The 13,380-nt window shown below is 47.5% G+C and overlaps 3 protein-coding genes and 2 non-coding genes across 17 annotated transcripts in view; 2 read left to right on the top strand and 3 right to left on the bottom strand.

Annotated features, from left to right (window-relative positions):
- The window catches only part of LOC102943236 (zinc finger protein 883), a 2,438,435-nt gene that overhangs the window by 1,452,395 nt on the left and 972,660 nt on the right, over positions 1 to 13,380 (bottom strand).
- LOC114020163 (zinc finger protein 501) overlaps positions 1 to 13,380 on the top strand; it is a 1,907,800-nt gene that overhangs the window by 955,759 nt on the left and 938,661 nt on the right. The window lies entirely within an intron of this gene.
- The window catches only part of LOC119564595 (zinc finger protein 883), a 1,467,279-nt gene that overhangs the window by 1,363,439 nt on the left and 90,460 nt on the right, over positions 1 to 13,380 (top strand). The gene's annotated exons all lie outside the window — the stretch shown is intronic.
- On the bottom strand, positions 4,057 to 4,128 carry TRNAC-GCA. Its single transcript has one exon. It is a non-coding gene; the product is annotated as a tRNA-Cys (tRNA).
- On the bottom strand, positions 11,075 to 11,147 carry TRNAF-GAA. Its single transcript has one exon. It is a non-coding gene; the product is annotated as a tRNA-Phe (tRNA).

Raw genomic sequence — 13,380 nt, 5'->3', positions numbered from 1 at the left:
GGCAACGCCTCCACTGACCCTTGCCCAGATGGACATTCATTTCCACTGAATGCATCCGATGAAGTGAGCTGTAGCTCATGAAAGCTTATGCTCAAATAAATTTGTTAGTCTCTAAGGTGCCACAAGTACTCCTTTTCTTTCATTTAATGGATGACACAATGCTTAATTATTGTCAGGCACTAATGAAATGTGTTAGGTCTCTTTATACACAGGTTAAAGAAGCACTACCCAAGGATCCTGAGCAACCCTGCCACTGGCTGGAACAAGGAGACTGGGTCTACATAAAGGTTTGTGTCAAGGTTCCTTCCCCACTCTGAACTCTAGGGTACAGATGTGGGGACCTGCATGAAAACCTCCTAAGCTTACTTTTACCAGCTTAGGTTAAAACTTCCCCAAGGTACAAACTATTTTACCCTTGGACTTCCACAACCAAACTTTATCTGGGTTCCTGAAAAAGTGTAGTTTGGAAACGTCTTTCCTCCCAAAATCCTCCCAACCCTTGCACCCCACTTCCTGGGGAAGGTTTGGTAAAAATCCTCACCAATTTGCATAGGTGACCACAGACCCAAACCTTTGGATCTTAGAACAATGAAAAAGCATTCAGTTTTCTTACAAGAAGACTTTTAATAGAAGTAAAAAAGAATCATCTCTGTAAAATCAGGATGGTAAATACCTTACAGGGTAATTAGATTCAAAACATAGAGAATCCCTCTAGGCAAACCCTTAAGTTACGAAAAAGACACACAGACAGGAATATTCATTCTATTCAGCACAGCTATTTTCTCAGCCATTTAAAGAAATCATAATCTAACACATACCTAGCTAGATTACTTACTAAGTTCTAAGACTCCATTCCTGTTCTGTCCCCGGCAAAAGCATCACACAGACAGACACAGACCCTTTGTTTTTCTCCCTCCTCCCAGCTTTTGAAAGTATCTTGTCTCCTCTTTGGTCATTTTGGTCAGGTGCCAGTGAGGTTACCTTTAGCTTCTTAACCCTTTACAGGTGAGAGGATTTTTCCTCTGGCCAGGAGGGATTTTAAAGGGGTTTACCCTTCCCTTTATATTTATGACAGTTTGACTAAATTGACAACTTGATTCCAATGCAATATCCTTGTTAACTCACTGATTTACTGATTTGACCTGAACTTTATCACTGTATTATTTAACCCTTAGCTGAGTGGTGTTTATAGTCATTTAGCCTTAGTGATGTGTGCCCTTGGATTTATTTGTTCATGTTAATAAAACATGTAACTTGGCTCTTGAGTCATTTCTTTCAATAAGCAACAGGGGCTGGAACTTTTATTTGTATATTTCCCTTTAATTCGATCTCCATTTTCTGCATTTTGTTACTGTTCTAAGTTAAGGAATATGCAGCAACACGAACGGACACAAACCTGTTGCTGCCCCATTCTGTGCCCATCCAGCAGGAGTAAAGAACAAACACCTCTTGGAGCAGGGATTGTAACACTGGACTGTAAATACAGACGCCTGTTCCCAAGGTTTGCTGTCTTTCTCCAATCATGGCATAATTACATAATTACAGCTGCTTGTAATCATGCCTGGCAGGAAGGAGACCCCTATGTGTATTCCCTTGGGAGGCAGGGGGATCTGGGAGACCGTGGACACTGGGGGGTACTTACCCAGAGCGCAGGAGCAGTCTACTCAGGGGTAATACAGTAGAAAAGAGCTGGATGCTGCTTTCCCCACTTACTTCTCTTTATCCCCTTTCAATATCTCCTCTTTCCCTTTCTTCCCCCTCCCCTCACCCCCTGGCAGGGAGACTTGGTCACTTCCCTGCTCCCACGGGCGCTCACTCCCCCATAGCTGGGTTGGCCCCTGCGAGTGCTAATAGGAGTGAGAGCCTGGGTGTGGGTCAGTCCCTGCAGTGGTTCTGAGACACACAGAGGCAGGAGAAGGAGGAGAGATGGGGCTAATTTCCACCTCAGAAAGTCCCTGGCCTGGTAAGTGCAGCAGCTGCAGCCGGGGTTGGGCTTGAAGGAGCCAGGAAAGGTCCAGAGCAGCGGGGAGCGGCGGGCCGGTAGGAAGGAAGGCAGGGAAAACAAGGAAAAGAACCATGGGGCAGCTCCTGGAGGCTGAGCTTTGTAAGGTACAAGACACTGCCGGGGCTGCTGCCTCCAGTGTGAGCTGGGAGGCCGGGCTGAGCTCCGGGCTGCTGCTGCGGCCCCAGAGGGGCTGGCCCACGGACAGACTTTCACTGAAGCACTTTCTGTGCCCATCCGAGGTGGGGACTTTCCCCAGCTGGGCCAGTCCCAGGCTCTGCTGCCCCTGCCAGGAGCTGCAGGCACCAGGGGCCAGAGAGACCCCAGGGGCAGCGTTGGGTGGGCAGGAGAGAGACTCCACACAAAGGCCCCTGAAGCCAAGGGTCTCACAGCCCCTGAGGTGTTGTTCCTGGGCAGGGAACATGCCTGGACAGTGATGGAGCCGCTGCCCTCACGCTGCCTCAGGTGTAGTGTGAGAAACTGCTGTCTGTAGGACTTTGCTACTTAGGGCGCACTGAGCATGCTCACATGAACTGAGCATGCTCAGTAACATCTGCTGAAGCCACTTCCCTTCACCCTGCCCTTACTTGGAATCAGATTCTGCAGACTGCTATTTACAGGTGTTAAAAGGGGGCAAATTGGAGGAGGGTGGTGTGCCTTTTACACACGCATAAGACACAGAAGAAAATTATTTGAGTTACTAAAATTTCCGCCTTTTCACAGCATTTTAGTTCTCAAGGTTGTTTTAATTTGCTTATTTTTTTGGAACTAGAAATGGGGAAAGAGTACATTGAAGTCAGTGGAATTACCGCAGTGAGGGATTAGTCTCATTATTTGTCACTAACAAAAGCCTTTGTTAACTTGGACTGTGAACATCTCTTACCCTTCCAGCACATTGAGATCAATAAAACTCAAACTCTGGAAAAAACAGGGAATACAGAGCGATGGTACATGCCCAGATAACCTTAACTCTGCCCGCGAGAAGAGAATCCCTGATAGCATATGAAAACAAATAAAGGTTTGGGGACAAATCACAGCTACTTCCCGAGAGTTTGTTTCTTCTGCAATTAATTGATCCTGGCCCCATCAATTGATCCTGGCCTGGTATCTGGCTGTGGAATTTACTATTTATTGTTTGTATCCCAGCATATTTAAAGACAAAACTGCTTCACAAAGGCTCCTTTATTTGAGGTTATACAAACAGGCCACATACACACCTATTTCAAGGGGATGGAATTTTCCTGACCCACAGGGAACTTAAAATAATGCTCAGGATCACACATTCCTTAGGAGAAAATGAAGGGAGGAAAAAAAACAAAAACAAAAACCACCAAACCCTTGCTGTTTCTACCCAAATTATCAATGAGACCAGAAAGTGAGACTAGAGAAGTAAGACTGTGCAATTAACTATCTGGTACTACACTAACTCTGCAGTTACTTAGATGCAGACACAACCAGCTCTATGGTTGGTAACCTTACAGAGACTCTGCTGCCGATCATGAACTGGGAACACATTCCCTTTAAGCAGCTGCCATTTGAAAGCATCCGAAAGTCACAAGGAACAGCGACCTGTGTTAAAGGAAGGCTGCCATTTATTGGAGCCCCAATTGATATCGTGCGCACAAAGAGAGATTTGAATGTGTAACAGGTAGTTGGGTAAAACTTGGTTATTTTATTTTTGTAACAGCCTCCTGTCCATCTCCAGTAGAGTTTTCAGTCCCAATGGCAATTTACTTATCAAATGTAACACAAACTAGTCCATTCCTCCCAAGGGGATGGGGTTCTCGTTCTTCTGCACATTGTAGCCCACGGAGACCAAGAACCTGCAAATGTGCCTTCATATTATACCTTTGTTTAATGGATGAAAACATAAACTAGACACTTAAGAGGATTGGAACTGATTTCAGCGGAGGGACCTGTTTGCTAGGTTTTTATGCATTTGCAGAGGAAAACCTTGAGTGTTTCCATTCACTTCAGCTATCCCTATTCAGTGGAACTCCTGAACATAATGGAAATGGATACGCAATTATTTTTGTTAAAGGAACAGCTTTCTAAGGGAACACTTGGATTTGAACCAAGGACCACCTGATCTGCAGTCAAACACTCTACCACTGAGCTATGCCCCCCACGACAGTGATAGAGGGGAGTTACAGATCTTGGCTTGCACACTCACCGACATAGCTACCACCTCTCAGGGAGGTGGATTAACTACACGGATGGGACAGCTCTTTCCCATCCGCTTAGAGCATCTTCAGCAATTATGAATAAGTAGGAAATAACCTACTGCATGGACAGTAACCAATTCAATTGAAGTAACTGGTTAGTAAAGAAGACTGTTTTGAATAAGATGTACCTTAGTTAGGATGCAGTGCCACTGTCCCCAGATTGTGACTGGTTCAAACAGGGAATTTTTTTTTAACAATTTGACACATTGCCGATTCACTACTGTTTGGTTATACAGTAAGTGGAATGCCAATTAGTTGTTCATTACTAATAAGGTTAGGCAACTTTCTCTCACTTTGTTTTTTAATGTTTTCTAATGAGTTATGCCAGCTGCTATATAACTCTGCTAAGCAGTAGAAATAATTTCTTTAAGAAATTTTTTCCTTGCCTTCATATTGTTTCCTGAAATCAGTTTATTCATTTTTATTTGTGTTTGGTTAAAAAGTTTGTCAATGCCATGCACAATTTTAAAAGGGGTACTGTTTCTTCAGTAGCCAGGCCCTTAACACCATGAATTATAGTTTCAGAGACAGTTTCTGCTGCCCAGTCGTCAAAATAGTTAATGTTTTGTTTTTCTTATATATATTACTCTGTTCCAAATAGATACTCCAGATTCCGATAATCTTGAAATGAAACCCATAATTCCATTTCAATATTGGAGTCTCCTAATTCAAGAGATACCAGACTCTGGAATAGTCTTTTGCCCAGTCATTAGGTCTCATGCATGTTTCTGAAAAGAAAGGTACAGTTGCCTTTGCATAGTAATGCAATTTTAGCCATTTTCCAGTGATAAAGTTTTAAAATCACGGGCACCGGAACTCACTTTGATGAATAATTTACAGTTTAAATAACTGTTAGCTCTGGCCCAGGTAGTGATTTCTATAATGTCGCTATAGACAATTGCGTCCTCAATTGTCCAATGTGGTAGACTGAGGGGTAGTTGACAAGTCTTTTTTATGAGGCTCTTTATCTTTTCTTCTTCCTACACTCAGGGGGTTCACTGTGCACTGATGTCCTCTGATGTCTTTGGGTACACCATTAAACAGCTTAAGTTGGTTAACATAATAAAGTTTTTGCTTGTTTGTTTTACATTTCTTTTGTTTTCAAGAGCCAAAATTTAATACACAGGTTAACTTTCCTTTGTGTAATAGCTACCAACTCTATTATAGCACAAATTATGCTTTTGTTCTGATTTTCCCAATTCTTTAGCATGAACGTACCTGTTTTACATGCTTTTGCAGTTGTTGTATAGACATTCATTTTCACTTAACATGCGTGTTTGTAACCTTTGGGTGGGCTACAGTTCACTTCATTACCCTTCTCCAATGCCAAAAAACCCAACCCCAACTCCCATAGAAGAGTAGCTGGAGACCCAGAGTTTTGTCTCTAAGGATTTTCATCAAGGATTGCACAGGGTCAACCTCCCCACATTCAAGCCCCAAAAGGAATGAAAGAAATGAATTTAATTAAAGAAGTTTACAAACTCCTATGATAAAGAAACAATCTAATTTTTACAGCATGACATGGCTATTTTATAATCCACAGACATTACCTTCACAGTTATACATGTAACCCTTCTGCCAGGCCAAGTTGATAGCAGCAAGGGCCGGGTTCAGTACACAGGGGTTCCCTCTCATCAAAGCAAATGCAAAACTGGCTCGAGCCCCCACCCAGTGACCTGGGAAAATCTTACACACCCCCTGGGTGCCTCAAAGAGGCAATACTTCCCCTCTCGCAAGCACAGAGTCTCGGTGTAGCAGAGAATCTTTAACAACATGAAGTAAACGACATCAGCATTAAATTGGGGAAACACCACAACTAGTGTTCATTAACCAAACCATGAGCAAAGACCCACCCCAGCAAATTGGGCCACATCCTTTCCCTCGGGTTCTTGAGTCCCAGAACCCAAACGTCTCTTGAGTCCAGCAATCCTCAAATCACCCAAAGTCCAAAAAGTCCAGCCCCAGAGTTCAAAAGTTCATCTGCAGAGTGTTACTCCCCAGTCTGGCTAAAATGTGCCTGTGTGTGCGGGAAAGAGGTAAGGGGCACCTTACGTGTCCTGAAGCTGACTGCCCCACAGGGCTCCGCTCTGCGCAGCTCCCCTCGCCGTCTCACCAACGCTCCGCCAGCCTATCCACGAACAGCACCACTGCACTCTAGATCTTCTGGCTCCCCACTATTTGACACAGTGCTCAGTGATTTCAGCTCATAGTAGTGGGAGCCTTAGTGCTGGTTCACCATAAGGCCAAAGTGAATTCAGCACAGTACCTGTAGCAAGACTCTTAATAGACCCAAAATTAGCTCTGACATTCCACGGTGGAGAGAGACAGAGGTGCAATTGGTGTTTCAAGCCCTCACAAAGGGGCCCACACCACCAGCTACTAATACCTATCTCAAGCCTCTCTCAATTCACAGAATTTTGGAACCCATGTCCCTTGCCTAGCGAGTGCTATTAAGTTGATGGTGAGTCCCTCCATCATAACAAAAGGCCAAGTACAGTTCCAAGCACAGTTCCCATAATCAGGGTAATAACAATTTATTCTTCCTACCCCAATAACAACACTGGGGATCCCACAACAGCCAAAGTGACCATTTGGGCAGTTATGGCCTCATTCTAGGCGGGGTGGTGTGTCTATGCAAATGAGATCGGCCCCTGAAGTTCTTTTCCACAACTTGCCACACCTCACCACCAGATGTCAGGGTGGAGCTCATCCTGACTCTGCTTACATCCCTAAACATAAAGAAAACAAATTAAAATCTGAACAGTTCAGTCCCCACAGAAGTACAGTGAGAAGAAACTGAGAGTTCCCAAAAGCTTAGATTTGTGCACCATTTCTCGGCGGCATTTCGGCGGCGGGGTGTCTGGTGCCCGCCCCGGTATTCTGGGAATAGGAATATGCTGTTCCCACAGAAAGGTTGGGGACCACTGGTTTAGATGGTGGAGCGAAGGCCTGTAGCAGGCCAGGATCGGATTTACCACGAAACAGTCAGGTGCAGAATACCACTTTTTCCTCTGGCTGAGGAGCTGGAAACCAGGCACAGATGACTGGTGTCTGCCGAAAGGGGGAGGCACAATTTCAAGGTTCAGCCCCACCCCCTTATGATCAACATCCCCTCCCAGGTGTGAACAATGCAGAGAGGGGAAGCAGCAAAGGCAGCCCCTCTCCACTTCCCCCTCCAGCAGCTGCTGTGCAGGGAGGGAGCCTGGCAGCACCGCATGATGTAGCAGGGATGCTAACCCAGGTGGGGCACATGACCCCACATAGCGCCCTCTGCAAGTGTTGCCTCTGAAATTAGGAGAACTCGTGAGTTCAAGGCACAGCTGCACACCCAGAAAAAAGCCCAGCACTACATGCCCAGGGTGAAGGGGTGTGCTAAAGCCTGGCATCGAGCCAGAAACCTTCAGATCATCAATATAATTCACTCCCAACTGAGCTACTTTGGCAATGACTGGGCCAACCAGGAAGGCTTAATACACGTGCTGCAGCTCATGCTAGGAAGATTTAAATCTGGATGTCACAACACAGGAGACCAGCAGTGGACTTGGTCCGGAGGGGCCGGCTGGGGTTTCCTATATCACGTTCACTCAAGCCAGCACCTGGCCCCTCGCAAGCTGTGACTGGCGCCCCCAGGTCAGCCAGAAAGAAGCAGCGGTTCTCACTGGAACAAGTCCACCCACGGCTCGCAGGCAACTCCCAAGCCCACCACAGCACACCATCTTGCCCAGAAAGGAGCCCACTTGGACTCACCATTGCTTATTTTCCTTCCACCCAGAACCCTGCTTCTTCTCCTGGGCTCCAAGTAGCCATCCCTGGGAAGCCAAGAGCCAACTGCCCCTCCGCCCCAGGCTTTGGCAGAATGAATGGTGGCACTCTACTAACGCAACCTAGATGCACTGAGGTGCTTAGCTTCTGCCCTGCCTTCCTCAGCATGACTCTCCTCTTTTGCCCCATTCCTGCCTCACTTCTTCCTTTGGCAAGTCATGCAAAGGAGGCCAGCTGGAAAAGCCGGCCTCCGTAGGCCAGCCTCCAAGGGCAGAGGAGGCCAAGCCACAAGGCTCCAAAAGGTGACTGGCCTAGATGCTCTAGCTTTCCCCGGCTGACGCCAAGGTGCTTTCTCAGCTCATTCCACCACCCTCTGTCCTGCGGGGGTCGGGGTTATCCCAGGGACAGGCCAGTGGCAGAAGGAGGACTGCCTCACTGGACAGCTAGGGGAGCTGGGAAATGTAAACCATCATGTTTCTGTCTGGTTTTGAAAGGGGGGCCTTTTACATGTTAGGCAAACATGATAACCACTACACTACAGAAACTCTGTCACTGAGCTCTGCCCCTTCCTTCAAATTCCAACCACTTGGCTGGTGCTCACCCTGGCACACACTGATGGGGCGACCTGGAGAAAATGGTGGCAGTCCTTCGATAGGTCAACTGGTAGAGCAAAGGACTGAAGCCAGAGCTCAGGAAGTCATCCTTACGTTGCTCTTGTGACTTCAGCTTGAAGGAGAGCTTCTTTTTCTTCCCCTTGCTGGGAAAGAACAAGAGAAGAAAGAAAGCTCAGGTGGGCCAACTTGTGCACAAGCCCACACTGTCTTTTCCTACTGGGGAGCATGAAATGAGGGACTAGTGGTCAGTAAAGGCACTGCTGCGCTTCCAGAAAACAGACCCCACCCCTGCACACAAAGGGACCAAAGAGCATGCCAAAGCCTAGGATTGAACCAGGGAACTTCTAAATCTTCATTCTAACATTCTCCCCACTGAGCTACTTCGGCACCAGCAGGGCACCTTTTTGGCTTCTTGCTTCTCTGTCCGGGATGTTTTTGTCAGCCACGGCACACAAAAAGGATGTCATTGTGAGCGACCCACAAAGTCAAGGTGAATATTTGCCTGCCTTGCTCAGCTTGACTTGCTTCCTCCCCCCATTCCTGCCTTAGTTCATAGAATCATAGAATATCAGGGTTGGAAGGGACCTCAGGAGGTCATCTAGTCCAACCCCCTGCTCAAAGCAGGACCAATCCCCAACTAAATCATCCCAGCCAGGGCTTTGTCAAGCCTGACCTTAAAAACCTCAAGGGAAGGAGATTCCACCACCTCCCTAGGTAACGCATTCCAGTGCTTCACCACCCTCCTAGTGAAAAAGTTTTCCCTAATATCCAACCTACACCTCCCCCACTGCAACGTGAGACCATTACTCCTTGTCCTGTCATCAGCTCCCACTGAGAACAGTCTAGATCCATCCTCTTTGGAACCCCCTTTCAGGTAGTTGAAAGCAGCTATCAAATCCCCCCTCATTCTTCTCTTCCGCAGACTAAACAATCCCAGTTCTCTCAGCCTCTCCTCATAAGTCATGTGTTCCAGCCCCCCCATCATTTTTGTTGCCAAAGTTCCTGGGTTACCTGGTGGCTGCAGGCGACTGGGGTGCAGCGGCACGGGGAGGAAGTTGGGCAGCTGAACCCTGGCAGCAAGAGTCCTGCCGCCACTTACTGCCCCACCCTGTTGTCCCAGCTTCACCTACTGGCTGCCAGGGACTTGGCGCCCAGCAGCACAGCAGAAGGAGGTGGACAGAGGCATCCTCGCCAGAGGAGGCTCTGGGCACCTCTTTGCCTCCTCTCTCTGGGCTCCTGGCTCATCTCGCTGGCCGACAGGGATTTTGGGGTGCAGGAGCGCAGAGAGCGGGAAGGGCGAACATCAGCAGCTGCCTCCCCTACATGCGGGAAAATCGGCTTGACCTGCTGGCCCAGCATACCAAGTCACCAGGCCTCCAGCTCGCCCCATTCAACTTAATGGGTTGACCTGATGGCCAGAATTCTTTCTGGCTGGGATTTCCCCCCAAAGGTACCCTACATGGGTTCAGGGTCCTCTACAGTACAGACCACACAGGAAGGCTTAATGCTCAAGCTGCAGCACGTGCTGGGCAGGCTTAAAGCTGGACTCCCCGAGGCAGGAGAGAAGCAGAAGACTTGGCCCCTGGAGGAGCAGGCTGGGGCTTCCTGCATCCCATTCACTCACAGCCAGCCCCCCGCCCCCACTCCCAAGCCATCAATGGTGCCCCCAAGTTGGCCAGAAAGGAGCAGTGGTTCTCACTGGAACAAGTCCACTGATGGCTCGCAGGCAACTCCCAAGACTGCTACAGCACATCCTCTTGGCCAGAAAGGAACCCACTCGGACTCACCATTGCTCCTTTTCCTTCCATCCACAACCCCGCTTCTTCTCCAAGAGGCAGGCACAGGATTCTACCTCCCAGCAGCCAAGCACACCTCCATGGGTTCGGCCCTTGGAAGGGCAGGCGGGGGCTTCCTGGATCCCAGTTGCTCACAGCCAGCCCAACCCCCACCTCCAAAGCCATCAGTCATGCCCCCGGTTAGGCCACTAAGGAGAAGAGGTTTTCACTGCCCCAGGGGTGGCAGGGAGCCTCTCAAGCCCATCATCACACGCACAGATTGGACAGAAAAGAGTGCTGGCCCAGGCTCGCTCAGACTCAGCTTTGCTTGTCTTCCTTCCACCCAGAACCCCCCTTCTTCTCCTGGGCTGCAAGTAGCCATCCCTGGGAAGGCAAGAGGGAGGCACAGGATTCTACCTCCCAGCAGCCAACCGCACCGCCCCAGGCTTTGGCAGAACGGATCAAAGTCATCCTTACATCACCCTTGTGACTCCAGCTTGAAGGAGAGCTTCTTTTTATTCCCCTTCCTGAGAAAGAGCAAGAGAAGAAAGAAAGCTCAGGTGGGCCAGCTGGGTGCAGAAGCCAATGCTGTCTTTTCCGGCGGCGGAGCCCGAAATGAGGGATTCGTGTTGGGTGAAGGCACCACTGTGTTTCCAGAAAACAGCCCACCCCTGCACAAAGAGGGATGAAAGAGCGTGCCGAAGCCTGGGATTGAACCAGGGACCTCTAGGTCTTCACTCTAACACTCTCCCAACTGAGCTACTTCAGTACCTGCAGGGCTTCCTTTTGGCCTGCTGCGTCTCACCTTGAAGCTTATTCTCAATAAAACATAGCTCCAACCAACAGTGGCCAATTCAAAAGTGTCATCGCTTGCTATTTTAGCACTTGAAAATGTCACTGGCCAGTGTTTGGCTCTCTCTAACGCTGCGCTTCAGTTCATGAGGGGAAAGGCGAGAAAAGTGATCTTTGAACTAAAGGCCTACGGTTAACAGTCTAACGCTGTCTCTTACTCGAACACTGTTTAAGACTGGTCCACCCTGTGGTGATGCCAGTTTGATTTCTAGATGTTAGTACATTTCAGTTACTGTTAAAATTAAAAAGTTTCTATATGCTTAAAGGAAACGAATTTTTTATTTGCTTCTATATGGGATGAATAAATACAGATTTACAGATCCTAGCCTGCAAATCTATTGTCTTATATGATACAGAAAATCATGCATACAAATTGTGCATCAAAACCATGAAATGAGCTACAAGTGCAATAAAAAACAAGGTATTCAATGGTTTAACATATGGAGTGGGGGTGGCGGGGGGCACCGAAGATGCTTCTCGCCTGGGGTGCCATTTGGTCTAGGGGAAGCCCTGTCAGGGATAGCAGGAGTTAACTTTCCCATGCCTATTTTCAGGCTGTAATCTTGGGCACCCTGCTCTGTGGGAAGGATCCTGGTAGCCCAGACTCAGGGCTGGAACAGGCCCTTTATTTAGGTGGTGGCTGCATGGTTTACAGCGCTCTGATGTCTCAGACAATCTGTCTTTCCCAAAGCCTCAGATCTGCGTCCCCAGAAGGCTCCTGCACCGCCTCCTCTCCCTTCACATTCTGTAGAAAGGAGCAGCATCAAGGGATAGGGATGAACCATAGGGCACTACATGGACAGCAGATGCTTCAGGAGTAAACCCAGCACCCAAAACAGAGGGGGGGAATATATTGCTTTTTCTCGTTACTTAGCCACATGCTATAGCTCAGAGAGCTCTTTTAAATGTCTCCCCTCACACAACCTGGGAAAGGGGAAGGATTCTCAGGTTCTGGCTTGATTTGAATGAGGATCATGGACCCTAGAACCATTCACTGCCCTTTCCTAGAGAAACCTTTTATAAACAGAATGGGGCTGAGATAAATGCTTACTGGAATCAAGAATTGTTCCCCTGGAATACCAGCAGCATTGGGCAGCTGGAAATCTCACAAAAGGAGCTGAAGCCTTGGTGGTTCAGAAATAGATCTCCTAGGTACTGCATGGGAGGTTTAGGTTTGTTTTCTGGACAATAGCAGTCTGAGTTTTATTGCCTCCAAATTTCCCCAGAAAAATTCAGACCCAAACTGTGTGTGGTGGGGAGGTTGATTGCGGTTTCTTTGGGTTTGATTTGGTTTCTTCTCTTATTCTCATTTTAAAAGCCCTTGAACATTTTGATGGAAAAAATGTTTGTACAAGACCAAGGAAAAGTAAGAAAAGTTAAAAATCTGCATTGAAGGGAGGGGGTGCCTGTGTACCAGGGCAGGGGTGGAGATTTTTATGGGGAGGGGGTTAAGGGATAAATGAGAGGCTTCTGCTGGAACACAGGGGGATGTTTTGCAGCTTAATTTTTTAAAGGGAAATCTCTCCACTTTCCCTCTGCTGATGCCCAGCTCAGACCCCACTGACACCCCTATGATGAATGAGAATTTTCTGAACATTTTGTATGCATATTGTGTATACCTCAGTTTCCCCTATTTGTTGCACAATTATCTAGGTCAGATGTCCAAAATTGTGGGGTGCATCCTGCCAGGGGGAATGGAGTAACATTCAGGGGGATGCAACTGGGGCCCGGGTTTTTGAATGTTATATTTCTTGACTTCTGATTTGTGTCCATTTATTCTTTTAGGTAAAGACGGTCCGGTTTGGCAGTTGGAGAACACTTCAATCTCCCTGGTCACTCAATTACAGGCATAAAAGTCGCAATACTACAACAAAAAAACTTCAAAAACAGACTCCAATGAGATATTGTTGAACTGGAATTAATTTGCAAACTGGACACCATTAATTTAGGCTTGAATAAAGATTGGGAGTGGATGGGTCATTACATTAAGTAAAACTATTTCCCCATGCTTATTCCCCCCCCACATTGTTACTCACACCTTCTTGTCAACTGTAAGAAATGGCCCATCCTATCACTACAAAAGGTTTTTTTTCTCCTGCTGATAATAGCTCACCTTACCTGATCACTCTCGTTAAAGTGGGTATGGCAAC

This window comes from Chelonia mydas, chromosome 28, assembly GCF_015237465.2.
Source record: "Chelonia mydas isolate rCheMyd1 chromosome 28, rCheMyd1.pri.v2, whole genome shotgun sequence".
In the NCBI taxonomy this organism is placed as follows: domain Eukaryota; kingdom Metazoa; phylum Chordata; order Testudines; family Cheloniidae; genus Chelonia; species Chelonia mydas.
The sequence above is the reverse complement of the archived record's forward strand: the minus strand, read 5'-3'. Positions and strand labels throughout refer to the sequence as shown.